Here is a 14,602-nt window from a genome sequence, read left to right as displayed (position 1 = left end):
AAAAAAATGGAGTTTAACTTTTTCAACAACGAATTCCTGCTACCGAGATTTAATTATCCTCCTGATAATTGAAGCTTACTGCACCATGCGACTTCCCCCGCTGCAGATTAGAGTAACCCTGACATTCCAGGGGTCGATAAAACCCCTCTAACTGACAGCGAGGACAAACTATGGCTTCTTTACATTCCTGGGAATGAGTTTTCCAAAGACCACCCACAGTAATCTTATTCCCGTTTGACGCTCACCTGATCACTCCGAGAGGGCTCTTGGAGATTAGTGGCTGGGGTAGTTTTGGGGGAGGGATTAGGGGGAGGGGTTTACTTCTTTCGCACTGTACTTCAGCACTGACATAAGGAATGCTCCGGATTCAGCGTCGTCCTGTTGGTGAGATCCCTTACCTACCCCCGCCCACACCCAGGGCGGACAAACAGGTTTGCAGGAGGAGGGTGGATGTCTCCCCTACCCTCCGTTCCCCTACCTACCCCGCCCCCACCCGGGTAGGACAAACCGGTTTGCAGGGGATGGGTGGCTGTGTCATGTCTCCCCTACTGTCACCTGGGGAGGACAGACAAGATCCACTCAGATTTTTTATTATTACAGATTCCATAAACATCTCAAAACTGCTTTCCATGGGTAATTTACATTTATAATCTCAAAGCAATATCAATTAATTTGTAACATGTCATCCGTTATTTTGGAAGCACAATGAAAGTATTTTAAACGTTAAATTTGGTTGGACGCAAATTTGTTTTTAAGCAAATATTTTTTTCGTTAATGCTTAGGAATTAGTACAATAAATTGTATGGCTTAAATCATATCATAATGCAGAGAATATCTTGCCAAGTGATTAAGAGTTTGTGTATATTTGTACAATGCATTTGTATGTGTTTTATATCATTTGTAGTATTCTATATTCATAAAGATGCTTTACATTCCTTGCCTTATATATACCTTATCTAAATGAATTCATTTGTCATTTTTTTCTACCTCAAGGTTTCTTCTCCTCAATTTTCCGTTTATGCAGCTTTCTAAGTGGTTTTCCTCTTGCCATAAATGAATGATCCACAATTTCATTTCAAATCAAAAGATACTGATTTGTTTTTCCCTTTACACTCAAGTATCAAACACCTCTATAACCTTCAGGAAATAACATCTTTTCAAGGTTAAATTCTTTTATTTGTGTATGCATGTCATTTGGTATTACGTTTTCTAATAACTTTCTAGCATGTGTTTGAAATATTTCGAATAACATCATTACTGTACGGCTGAAATTGAGTTCCTGTCTCAAAATTGGTATCTAAGGGACGAAACTGGACCTACTTCCAGACAAGGTTCCAGAAATGCCAAAATCGTTGGAAACCAAGCCTGGAGTGCCCTCCGGGCCAGAAATTGGGTCTATCTTATTTTTGAGCGCGGCTGGGCTCTTTTTTTTATCATAATGATCTATTATTTCCTCCTCTCTCTCTCTCTCTCTCTCTCTCTCTCTCTCTCTCTCTCTGTCTGCGTGGTTTCAACCCGAAATGAGTTGCCAAGGTTAAAATTGAATGCCATTTTCGAAATTTCCGATTTTTCCTCCTTTTGGTCTCTCTCTCTCTCTCTCTCTCTCTCTCTCTCTCTCTCTCCCCACTATTAAAATATAAGGATGTTGTAGTTACTGAACTTTTAATTTATTTTGGGGGGCCGGTGGAGTGGGAGGAAGAGAGCGGGATCTGAATAAAATCTTCCTGGTATGTATATCAGAGGATATGTAATCGGTTGAGTGTGCTGTTGCAAGCCGATGCCTCCCTAATGGTGAGAATCTAGCTTGGCAATTTTCTTATTTAGTTTGATTTTAGTCATAAAATCTCTTCATCTATAATGTCTTTCTTTTTTATTTGACACTTAGAATCGTGGTATAAAGGTCAGTATCGACTCTGTTGTACATATTTCTGTTTGAATTCATGTTTTTGTACTTAGAACCGAAATCAACCCATTGAGAAAATAATGCTCAGTAGTTATAATAATAATAATAAGTAATTTTGCCATAATATTCATGTTTCGGCAGAAACTCTCTCTTCATATCATTTTGCTGCCATTAAACTTTTCTAATAAAACTGTGTTTTCTCCCTATTATTTCCCATTTGCATTTCTTTATCACTTCTTTCTTGTCTTCTTATCTAAATAGCTCATCCATGTGTTGTGCTTTCGACGCATTTCCTCAGTCCATTCGCACCATAGCCTTATTATCAGGAATCCAACTCTCATCACCATATTTCTCGTACCAGTTACTGTCGTTCCTCACTTAATCTGCTATTTAGTGCAGTAAGTTTTGGTTTCTAAGGAAAGTCTCTTGGTTACACGACTTAGAAAATGAAAGGGAGATTAGAAAGTGGTCAGATATTCAAAGGAAAAACTGCAGTTTTGACGCTGAAAGGGGCCTATCAACAGGTGTCAGCCTAAGACTGATAAGTAAGTGGATAGTTATCAAGAACAGCAAAGGTATGGCTAATAAACGGTTTGAGAGAGAGAGAGAGAGAGAGAGAGAGAGAGAGAGAGAGAGAGAGAGAGAGAGAGATAAGACTACTACATTTTCTTACTATAGAACCTTTACGACTGACAGAGCTAGATTTTAAACTGTCTTGAAGAGTAACAAAAGGTTCCATTATATCTACAGTACAGACAACACTCAGCAGAAAATGAGGTCATCGAAAGTCTTAATGTAAAAGATTATACATAAATCTATTATTAGTGTTGATCGTCTCGCAGAAAATCTGACTTTTATGATCCGACAATTTATGGCAGTGCATGTGATATGTTTGTTTAAAACAAGATTTTGTAAAATCTGAAAAGAGCATGGTGGCCTCAAAGGTATAGGCATCAGACGTTCCCTTGCTGTGAGATCAGAGACAGGCTTCAGCACAGCCCTCTGATGTCTAGCTGCTGGTATGGGAATCTGCTGGATAAGGGCGGGTACTGTACCCCTCATCTTGGCTGTCTTATCTAGCCTAGTTTTGTATTTCTTTCTAATCACGCATGTTTGGTTCCTTGCACCTGAAGAATCTTGGAGATGAAAGTCCTCTCCTTTTGCACTTGTATGGATACTCTTGAGTACTATGTTAGTTACTGCAAATGAACAATTGCTGATATTCAAATCCTTGACATAAAAACATTGGTGGCTGTGGAGTGAAAGTTCCTGTTGGGAAAACAGCTTAACATAATAATGTAAGTACACTTTCTGAGGATTTGGATAACCAAAAGTTTTCAGCACTTGAACCGTAGCCTAACATTTGTCCCATGTACCTCTCAGCAATATCTGGTGGATCTAAGAGGGGTCCAGTGGCAGTCTAGGAGTGGAGAGCCTGCGTTGGAAGTGTCTGAATTATGATGATGTCACCTTCAAGATAGGGACATCAAGCTATTTTGTGGTTGGGACTTGCCTTTCTTAAAATTGCTGCTGCTGCATAAGAGGTAATAAATCAAAGACAACAACACTGAAGTTAGGGAGGATGAAGGAGTGTAAATCCGTTATGGATGAAAGGCAGGTGTGCAGAGTTAATAAAGGTTAGCGTATGATGAGAGGGATGGTTCCTATACAGCTCTTGGGTCCTGTAATTCAATTTTTCAACTGCTGTACTCTCCTGCTGATGGGTGAATTCCAATCCGGCTTGCTTGCACAATTAGCACCCTTCTCAAATAATAGAAAACGAGGGGGTTTTTATTTTCTGGTGTCTGTTATAGTTAACATCTTCAAGATTGAAAAGGACTAAAACTATCTTGTAAAAGCCCGAAAAAAGAATATTATTGTCAAAAGAGGAATTTACTTTACTTGCATGTGAATGCATAAAAATCAGTAAACACAATCAAGTGGCACGGAGTGTCAAGGGATATCAGGCAAACTATTAAATTTACTAGTGGTGGACTGCCCATTGAAACAGATTGTAAGTTAATTAAGAAGAGACCAATTGCTGCAGCAAACATCTAAATTATTTACAGCTCTTGATATGATGTTACATTGTCTAGGGATTAGAAGAGAAGTGTTAGAGTAACAATTACGCAAGGTCCAGTGAGGTGAAGCCTCTCAGAAGGGCTAAAAGAATGTGCACACTGCGTGTTCAACTATTGTCAGCTTCCTAGCCTTTGCTACAGTGAGGTGACAACCTTCACACCTTTAATCAGATTTAATAGCAACACTTGGCCCATGACACTTCTGTACAGGAGAGTTACTAAAGGAAAAAGTAGTCCTTGGAAGTGACACCAGGTATTTTGTTATACTTCAACAAGGTGCTGCTTTTGTGTGCCTTTGCTATATGAAAATAATACCTTCCACTTAAGGATGTTTTCTTACATTCTTGCAAAAATATATATACAGATAAATAAAAGATATATGTTACCCACAGGAGCCTCACACCCTTGATGTCTCCTGAAAACGCCCTTCCTTCTGCGGATCCTTCGGGATACTCCTCAGCTTTGGGGGTCCGTTACTGCCTTCTTTCATTTGTAGTTGTAACTATTTTAAAAACTGTCAAATGAGTTTTTGGTCGATAGATGCGCAGAGACTGTGTCGAATTATCGGCTCTTTACCGTTACACCCAAAATTCTGATTACCTGGTGAGGGTTATTCAGAGAGTGCATACAGCCATAAATGCTAAACCCCAGGAGCAGATACGTTTTTCACCTCTGTCTGCGTCAGTTCTTTCATAATATACCTCGAGAAGAGATGAACAGATTTTGATGCAATTTGATGAAAACCTTCACTAGGTCAATTTCTGTTTCCAGATAACAGATTTTCAAGGGAATTTGATGAAGTTTGGGCTCTAGCTTTATGGTGACATAAACTTTCATCGATAGCCCACAGGAGCTGATTATCTGGAGCTAGTGACCTGACGAACGTTTTCCATCAAGTTCCACAAAGTGTGTTCATCCGCTCTTGAGATATTTTGCTAACACCAACTAACTCAGCAAAACATTATAATCTCTCGTTTTCTATGGCGAAGTTGATCAAGAGAATGAATAGTGAAGAAGCAAATTTGGGTTAAACGTAATGAATACCTCACGAAACTAAAAAAAAAAAAAAAAAAATATCTTTTGGCCAGGTTAACAGTCCCTGTCATTACCGCCCACTGTTATAACTTCTCGCTGACATCATTGGTGACATCACCCTGCTTCGTTAGACTGGCCTTATACAAGCAAGATACTTCACAGAGCTACAAAGGTAACCAAAAGAAACTAATTTAAAATTAAGATCTGCTTTGAACTTTGCAAAATTTTTATATTTTTGTTACAGACATCATTTTATAAACTTTGACTTTATTTTGTTTAGTATTAGTATCTAACAGTTGAACGATTATGTTTACGCACGAATTCAAGAATTTTAGACTCATTGTATGAAACTGTAGACAGTGATTAGTTTTATAAATTCAATATTTCTTTTATCAATAAATTAAACATTGTAGTGATGGCCTGTGATTTTTTCACTTCCTTTTGTTGTACAGATAAATAACTATTACATCACATGAGCAAGTGAAAACAAAAATAATTTTATCAGAAGGAATCAAGATACCTTTTCCCGTTGAATGTTTAATGATCGTATACTCAATTTAATGATGATTCGTTTGAAAGAAAGGTATCTAATGGCGTTGCAGAGCTGTTATCAAATAAGGCAGTGAAAATAACTACTCCTTGTAGGTCTCTGCAATTAAGTTCATCAATTAATTTTCAATGGCGCATACGCCACGTTTCTTCAGTCCTAGGTCTAATCTGCATCCGCCCCCAATCATAACCGTCTCACGAAGACAATGATGGCAATTAATTTTCATGTTAGACGTCAGTTACGCATAATTTGCTAATATACTGAAGTAAAGAAAGTAAGTCACTGTAAACACAGCTACAAGTCAGCATCGTATTTCTTCGAGAAAATAATACACTGCTTGTTGACACAACAGTTTGCAGCAGGTGAGATAAAGCTGCCCTTGGTGGAGGAGGGGGAATGAGGCCGGGGGAAGGGACGGGGTGGTCCTTGGTTAAGTTTTCTCTCTTTGCGAGTCGGGAAAGGGTGAGGGAAGAGGGGGCCGGCTGATGGGGGTGGGGTGTTGGTGCTTGGGGGAAGGTACCTGTTTGACTCGGAAAGTGACTTGGAGTTGCCGATTCGCCATTAACTAAGGTAAGGTAAGAAGGTATAGATAGTTTAGTTGACGTGCAACTGTTGTCGTGGCCGGGTGTATTCGTGTGTGACCCTGTGTTCCTGGAATATATATGGCGTTAAACTTTTTCTGCTTCGATTGGCTGCGATCCACCGTCCTTCGGAATATTCTTGCGAATCCCATGTGATGTCTTGAATTGAAAGTGTGATTTTGAGTTGTACTTTTGCACTGGAAATGAATCTACGAGGGAAACAAAATTACAAAAAAGTATTAGCCTACTTTTGCTTGTCTTTGTGACTTGTCATGGCAAGGATTATCTGTGGGAAATATCTTGGACGTCTGGAAACTTTTCATTTGTTTCGCTTCACGTGAGGAAAACGGCGAAAATTCCAAATTTCAACAGAAAGGTGAGTTTTGAGGCCGAGAGTTTCCACATAGCTTATAATCTTCGCCAAAAACAGCTGCAGATTACTCGTGAACCACCCTGGAGTTGATGGTACGCCTACGATGAACGAGCCAGTGGGCAAATTTGTCCTCCATTTTCAAGGGTTTATTAATTCCCTTTACTTTTACAGCCAGCTTTATCAATTGAGGCCGAATGACAGATAACATTTCAGTAGTTAAAACATAACCTGAAATTGTCATCACGAATCGAGATCGCGTCCCCCCAACCCCTAACGAACCTTGAACAATCAGACGTGGGTGATATTGACGTTACAGTAAGATAACGGTTGCCGTATTTATGATTCCCAAAATGACATTACAGACAGAAATTGACCAGTTTTTGCTCCTCGAGGTTAACAAAAGAATATCTCTCTCTCTCTCTCTCTCTCTCTCTCTCTCTCTCTCTCTCTCTCTCTCTCTCTTATGTGTGCGTGACTTGCGCTCACCATGGTGTTGTCAACGTACGCTGATGTGAGAAGTTCTGCATAGTCTTGGCGCCGTGTAAATATTTTAAAAGCGTTATTGCTAGTCTAGTTAAATAATATATGCTTCTTAGTTACTGTGTAGGATTGTATGTCGCTAGCTTGAGATTCATTATTCCTATATAGGCCTAGTTATGTGATTTATATTTTTAGCTTATCGTAATTAAATTTTGAAAGAATGTAATTCTCGAGGTAATTTAACGAAAAGGAATATTTTTAGCTTTATCGTTTTGGCTTTTTTTCGGCGCTATAAATTCAGATTCGTCGTCCATATTGGTGTAATGGTTGCGTTTATTTCCATCATACAGTGGCATTGACCAAGATGTTTTTAATTTTCCGTTCCCGGAGAGTGATAAGCTTGGAGCATTCATCGTGAATTTTTCAAATCCACAAAATGATGTCGGAGGGTACCTGACCGACGTAGGAAAATAAACAAGTCACGTAAATCATCGATCATTTGTGCATACCTGAACTGGCAGTTCACTCACGGCAGTGATGGAAAATCCGCTAACAGAACTAGACTGATTGCGACAACCATTAACTAATTATAAATATCAAGACAACGGAAAAGTGGGAAATTCAGTATCCAGGTTTTTTAATTAATAACGGCAACGGAAAAGAAAGTTGCAATCTACCATCAAATAACCCCCAAAAAAGACTAGTCACTAACGAAAAAGTGACACAAAATCGTGAGCTGTTTAAAAAAAAAAAAAATATTCAGTGTCTAAACCGTCTTAATATGTACTCCGTAGCATGTAGCTTTGCATTTGGTCAGCAAATAACGATACTCAAACAGAAAGAACCAGTTAGTAACACAAACAGTGTTGCTCAGAGCACTGGGCAGGGATTTGCAATGTTTGTGGTTTGACTAACTTCCTGCCGCCTACCAGTCAAGCCAGATGTATATGGCTAAAAGCCTCAGCAGGATAAGCAACCTCATCCATAATTGCTGAAAGCTTAAAGGCCCCACCCCTCCTGAAAGGGGAAAAAGCATATGAAACGCAAGGCTCTCTCTCTCTCTCTCTCTCTCTCTCTCTCTCTCTCTCTCTCTCTCTCTCTCTCTCTCTCTCTCTCTATGCATATATATATATATATATATATATATATATATATATATATATATATATATATATATATATATATATATGTATATATATATATGTATATATATACATATAGTGTATATACTTATATATATAGATATATACATATATGTACATGTAGGCCTATATATGTGTATATACACTAGATGCATATATGTTCATACATGTACTGTATATATATGTATATATGATTTATTTTATTTCTCCACAATTTTCCTTCTCCACCCTGAAGTGAAGGCCATCCTTAGTAAGCTGGATAAGGAAGTGAATGGCCACAGCCTTCACTAAAATCTAAAATTCCTTTTGGCAGAATGTGTAAACGAAAAAGGTCTGCCTAAAATATACGGCTTCTTAAGTGTACGCCACAATCTGACCCTTCTCCATTTCTTTGGAGAAGAGAATTGAATATAGGCACCAAGAATGAATTCTGAAGTGAGTTATGAAAAGGGCTTATGACAACTGGTAACTCTCTCTCTCAAATCTCGATACTACTGCTTACTAGTGTGTTTCATTCCAGTAGACTCGGAGGAAAGTTAAATAATCATATAGTTTGTCATGGAATAATTTAGATAGCGTTTTTCAAGTGATGATTTTAACGTGTGGGCCTACTCTACTCACCGTAGTCTAACTTTTAAACTTTGTAGGGCTTTCATCTGCATTTAATCAGTATGCCAAAAACAAGTTGGTTGAAATCGTGGCGTTTAACAAATTCATTGCTGGTAAAAATAGTTTGATAGAGGAGATTTTGCGTAAAGGGCATATCCATGAATGCAATATCAGGTCTTAACCAGAATTATCCTTACGAAAATTATATGTAATGAAATTGGAAAAGGAACGAAAAATGGTTGTAAGTCAGTCTGAGAGTCGAACGCTTAAATTGGTGATGCATACACGTGCAGAAAAGTGATAGAAAATCATTCCGCAAAGGTTCCTGCTAATTTTTATATAGAAACCTTTGGAAAAGACTTCTGGGAGAATCAGGCAACCAGAAAAAAAGTACATGAAAGAAAATCAACACAACCTAAGCTTCCGTGCCTATGTATTTTTAGGGCCTCAAAAACAAATTATGCCGCAAAGGCTTATCATCTAGTGCAGAAACTTTCATAAGCAAAATGTTTAAATGACTAGCGAGTCTAATTTAAACTTGACGTCCTCACACATAATATACTTAGATCACTGGGTCCTGACTTGATATACGTGTTGAATTCTAATATGCGAATATTCTCCTTTCCAGTACAATTTTGTTAAAGTGCTTAAAGACAACCGTTGAACATTTAGGCCTACCAGTTGGCGCCGTATTTAGAACATTTTATTCTTGGTCAGAGAAATGCTAAGACATTGTAATTGACATTTTTAAATAATTCTTTGTCATACATTTTTAAATAATTCTTTGTAATTGACTTTTTTTAAATAATTCGTTGTAACTGACATTTTGAAATTATCTGAGGACGGCGATGTAGTCAGTACTAAATTTAAAATAGCCCGATACTTAGTTCAAATTTAAGTTATAGGGGGGAAAAATTTTCCTTAATGTACTAATAAATTTTGATTAATACATTTAACGATATATTTTACGAGGCCTGCGGATTTGTTACTAGTGTAAATTATATGGAATAGAAGGAAACATGAGTAATTGTCCTTCCGCAAGTACAATAACCAATATGATTCGGAAATGTGGTTTATAAAGGTACACAGTGTTTTCTTTCGTAACCAACCAGACCACACTGAACTATTAGTCAGCTGTTCTAGTAATTCATTTTCATTTCGTTACTTGCATACTACTTAAATCAGGGCGTCGGCTAAGAGAAACAAATATGAATTTGACCTATAACGTTGATTGTTTAAAACACCAAGAAAATCATATAATTTGTTTACGCCATTTGAATTGCGGAATAAAACTGCAGTGGACATGAGTATTTTTGTTTCATAATATTCATTTTTGTTAGGAATAATTGTATAAATTGCGGTTGGGTCCTTCGATTGTAGGACTATTGCGTGGCTGGAAGGTGAGAGGGAGGAGGGTTACCAGAAATGATTTTAAGATAAAAATGGAGGTTAAGGGTAAGTTCATTCGATATCCTAAACCGTTATCAAGTTTCTAATTACAGTGGAATGTTTCAGTGAAAGCAGTGCTTACCAACACGGGTTGCATCACCACACTTTTTTTAGCTCCTGGGGTGAGGTCGCAATCGATATGTTATCCATTATTGAATGCGATTCGCTACGATTCCTCTGTTACTTGGTAGATCATCAATGCTTTGGTTTACAGTGGGGGACTAGTTTTTAGGTGAACTTAACCAACTCGCTCAATCCTTGAAGCTCTTGGGTTCCTCACACCATTTGTTAGCTGTTGCCTAATCACTTTCGGTTGTCTGCTCCCTCATAATTTAAACTTGAGGACAACCTTTAGTTAGCAAGCTTGTCACTGTTGCACAAAGGGTGTTTATATATATATATATATATATATATATATATATATATATATATATATATATATATATATATATATATATATATATATATATATATGTACACACGTTTGTGTTCGTAACATTTTCACTCGTTAATCGTAAACATTTTGTGTTTTATTTTGCAGAGCCAAGATAATATATCATATATGATGCCGTGAAAGCTTTTCATGGTAAAACTCAGTTTGGTCTTACAGCATGTTCTGTTTTCAAGAAATGCATGCTTTGGTAAGCGCTCTTCCGGCACAAGAAAGTATATATAAGGGTACTTGGGAAATCAGTAGCCAGAAATGGTTGCTAATCACCTCTTGTCTTACTTCTAGTCGAACTAGGCGGTTCCCCCATTAGCATTCTCATTGTCATCCACATTACTGTTTGAGAAAGCAAGGCATCATGGCTGGCGAAGTGCGTGATAATACGCGTCATGATTTGCAAGCAAGAATCTAACTGGGTCAGGGTGGTTGAGATTGGTCGAGGGTCCCCTTTATTCAACCCACCTCCTCCTGCACCTTTCATTTCGTCATCTCCCAAAATCCTTTTTAGTTACGTTGGGCGTGAACTGGATTTACCGGCTGGATATTCAAAGGGACTCCAGCCGTGTGGCTGCCTGGGTTAAAACTGAGCGAACATTGTTTGTCAGGGAAATTCCGCAAGCCACTTAAAGTACATGCACCCCAACGCTTATCCCACACACAATGTACAGCAAAGGTTCGATTGCTCTGATTCCGTTCAGTCGCTTCTTGGGGCATCAGAGATTATTAGGGCAAGACTACGTGGGATGGCAGTTATTCAAGCGCCGTGATCTTGATGATGCAAGGGTCAGCGCTTGTGCTTTCCTTCGATGTTTGAGTCATATGCTCTTCTGCTGTTTGATCTTTGAAGCAGTAGTGCTTGTTGGTTTGCCGATTTGGAAGGATTTGTATCTTTGTTTAGTTGAAATGTCGTATTTTTGGCATATTGCCTACTTTGGCTAATGTGAGGCAAGTGGAAACGAAATGGTATAGTTCATCAAGATGCAACCCATAACCAGACGCTATTCGCCAGATAAAAAAAGAAATTATGGAAATAGACAGAAAAAATGACCCACGTCAAACCAGAGGAAGAAATTATTGAGATGGGAACTCGAGATGTATGTGGATTGTTATGAAAGATCATTTCTTGAGAACACATGCCAGACTCGTTTGCATCTTGCGGTCGATCAAAACGAGTTTCAGGAGATGCAAAGATCGGTTAGGTTGACCGGTTTGGCCTTCCAAAGATCTTTAAACTTGACTTTTAAGTCCAGATTGTAGTTCGATCAGAGAATGGGGGAAAACGAACAACGTGGTAGACTGGTATTTTTTTTTTTTTTTAGTATTGTACGTTTAAAGAGTTAACATTCAAGATGCAATATCTCTTTTAAGGTAGTGCATTGTGCGTTTTCATTTTGGAAAAAAAAAATATAATACTGAAAGTTTTGTACAACTGCTCGCCAATGGCTCAGCCGTGTGTTTGCTTCCAAGTTTAGAATTGCCGTTATCCGATTTCAGTATTCAGTATCTACTACTTCCGTCCCATCTTATCATTCATCCTGCCTATTCGATGAAAATCTAACTTCCGTTCCTTCCTAAAGTTGTGTTCAAATTCCTCAATTGACTAAAATAGCTAAATCCACTGTACGTCCAGAAAGAGGAATGGTTAATTTTCCTGTGACTTCTCTTCATCAACTCGTGAGGCTCTATATCAGTAGTCATTACGAAGTGTGTTCTCCCACATGGTGGCCGTGCTTCTTATAATATTTTCTGCTTAACGACGTGATTGGTTCAGAGGTAATTGATGTCATCGGCTACCTGCCTACACATCCTTGCTGTGAGATGGCTCATTTGTTAGATTACTATAGATAACATTTAGGCTAGAAGTCTAGGTACCACAGATAGCTATAAGCTTTCCTTTGGTAAGACGTGGAACGTTTACCCCTCTCTGATTTCCTAATATCGTTTTTTTTAAATGACGTTGGTCATTCCGTCATCACGCGTAACACAAAGAGAACAGTCGAAGGAATTCCGGGAATATTAGAAAGAAGTATTTCATCTTGTCAAATCTGATCTAGAATTTGGATGGCAGTCAGCTTTTTTTTTTCTATCGGAATTCTTTCATTTAAAGTTCATCTGGGTAAAGGGTTAGACGACGACAAATGTTTGTTAAGAAGATGATGAAATATCTGTATTTCAAATCCCATTCACAGTAAGAGAATGGCATTTCCTTATCGGCCCTTAGATACATCAATCTTCATTCCAAGCCAAAGGTAGGATGGAACATCTGGCGATTGAATAATGAGGACTTCGTTTGACCAAATGTTTATATCAATGGCTGGGCCGTATTACACAAGTGTTCACCTCTTTATTCTGTATAGCCTAATGTAAAACCCACGCCAGTTTCTGGGTAGTGTGTTACGAATAATCAAATGTGGCTTCTCTTCCTATCAAGAACTGTCCCTATACATGGTGTCTTGTTTCTTTGTGTTATATTGAATTATATATGTATATATATATATACATACATAAAATATATATATATATGTATATATAATATATATAGTCATATAAAATATATATAGCATATATAAATATATATAGTCTATACAGTACATATATAGCTATATATAAATTTATATATATATATATATATATATATATATATATATATATATATATATATATATATATATATATATATATGTTACAGTCAACATGCGTAATCAGTCATCACGCGTAATGCACTTAGGGGACATTTGATCCCCAGGAGCTAGTACTAAACACGGCGAAACAGTGAATCACCTACACTGTTTCGCCGGGTTTAGTACTAGTCCCTGGGGGTCAAATGTATTTCATAAATGTTTAGTACTAGCTCCTGGGGGATCAAATGCCCCTAAGTGCATTACGCGTGATGACTGAAATTTCAGTCATTACGCGTAATGACTGATTACGCGTGTTGACTGTAACATATATATATATATATATATATATATATATATATATATATATATATATATATATATATATATATATATGTATATATATATGTATATATATACATATTACATACATATATACATATATAAAACAAATAACCTATAATGTTAATTCATTTTACATATAGGCTATGTAAAACAAATAACCCTAATGTCGAATTCATTGTACCTTGTAAATAACTTAGGCTACATCCAAGAAGAATAATATTTGATAAGGAAATCTGCCTCAGCCTCGAATTCTGGCCAGGGTAGATACACTTATCCGTTATAATTCTCATCATTTGTAAGTTATTACCAAGTTATAGTGAATTTGATATTAAGGGATATTTGTGGCTTGATATTTGTGATTATAAAAAATCCACGTGTATGTAAGTGATGAAACAATTACATATATATATATATATATATATATATATATATATATATATATATATATATATATATATATATATATATATATATAGCCTATATATGATATATATGTTACAGTCAACATGCGTAATCAGTCATTACGCGTAATGACTGAAATTTCAGTCATCACGCGTAATGCACTTAGGGGACATTTGATCCCCCCCCAGGAGCTAGTACTGAATACGGCGAAGCAGTGAGTCACCTACACTGTTTCGCCGGGTTTAGTACTAGTCCCTGGGGGGTCAAATGTATTTCGCCGTGTTTAGTACTAGCTCCTGGGGGGATCAAATGTCCCTAAGTGCATTACGCGTGATGACTGAAATTTCATTCATTACGCGTAATGACTGATTACGCATGTTGAGACTGTAACATATATATATACAGTATATATATGATATATATACTGTACATATATTATCTTCCTAAGTGACTTTGTGGTGTAGCGCTCTGCCCACATTTGTAGGTCAGTAAATAACTCGGGCCTACCGCTTATCAGCCTACCCAGCTGCAAATGGGTACAAGCGTTTGCTGGGGTTAAGAAAAAACGCATGGGTCTAGCAGACTC

At 37.4% G+C, this 14,602-nt stretch overlaps 1 protein-coding gene across 1 annotated transcript in view; it reads left to right on the top strand.

Moving 5' to 3' along the window:
• Positions 1 to 6,126: 6,126 nt before the first annotated feature.
• LOC136846487 (uncharacterized) overlaps positions 6,127 to 14,602 on the top strand; it is a 114,078-nt gene continuing 105,602 nt past the window's right edge. Inside the window, exon 1 of the mRNA XM_067117322.1 lies at positions 6,127 to 6,526. The gene's annotated coding sequence lies outside the window, so the exon portion shown is untranslated. The remainder of the gene's footprint in view (positions 6,527 to 14,602) is intronic.

The sequence above is a fragment of the Macrobrachium rosenbergii genome, chromosome 15 (assembly GCF_040412425.1).
Source record: "Macrobrachium rosenbergii isolate ZJJX-2024 chromosome 15, ASM4041242v1, whole genome shotgun sequence".
Taxonomy (NCBI): Eukaryota; Metazoa; Arthropoda; class Malacostraca; order Decapoda; family Palaemonidae; genus Macrobrachium; species Macrobrachium rosenbergii.
Note: the sequence above shows the minus strand (reverse complement) of the source record. Positions and strands in the feature narration are given on the sequence as shown.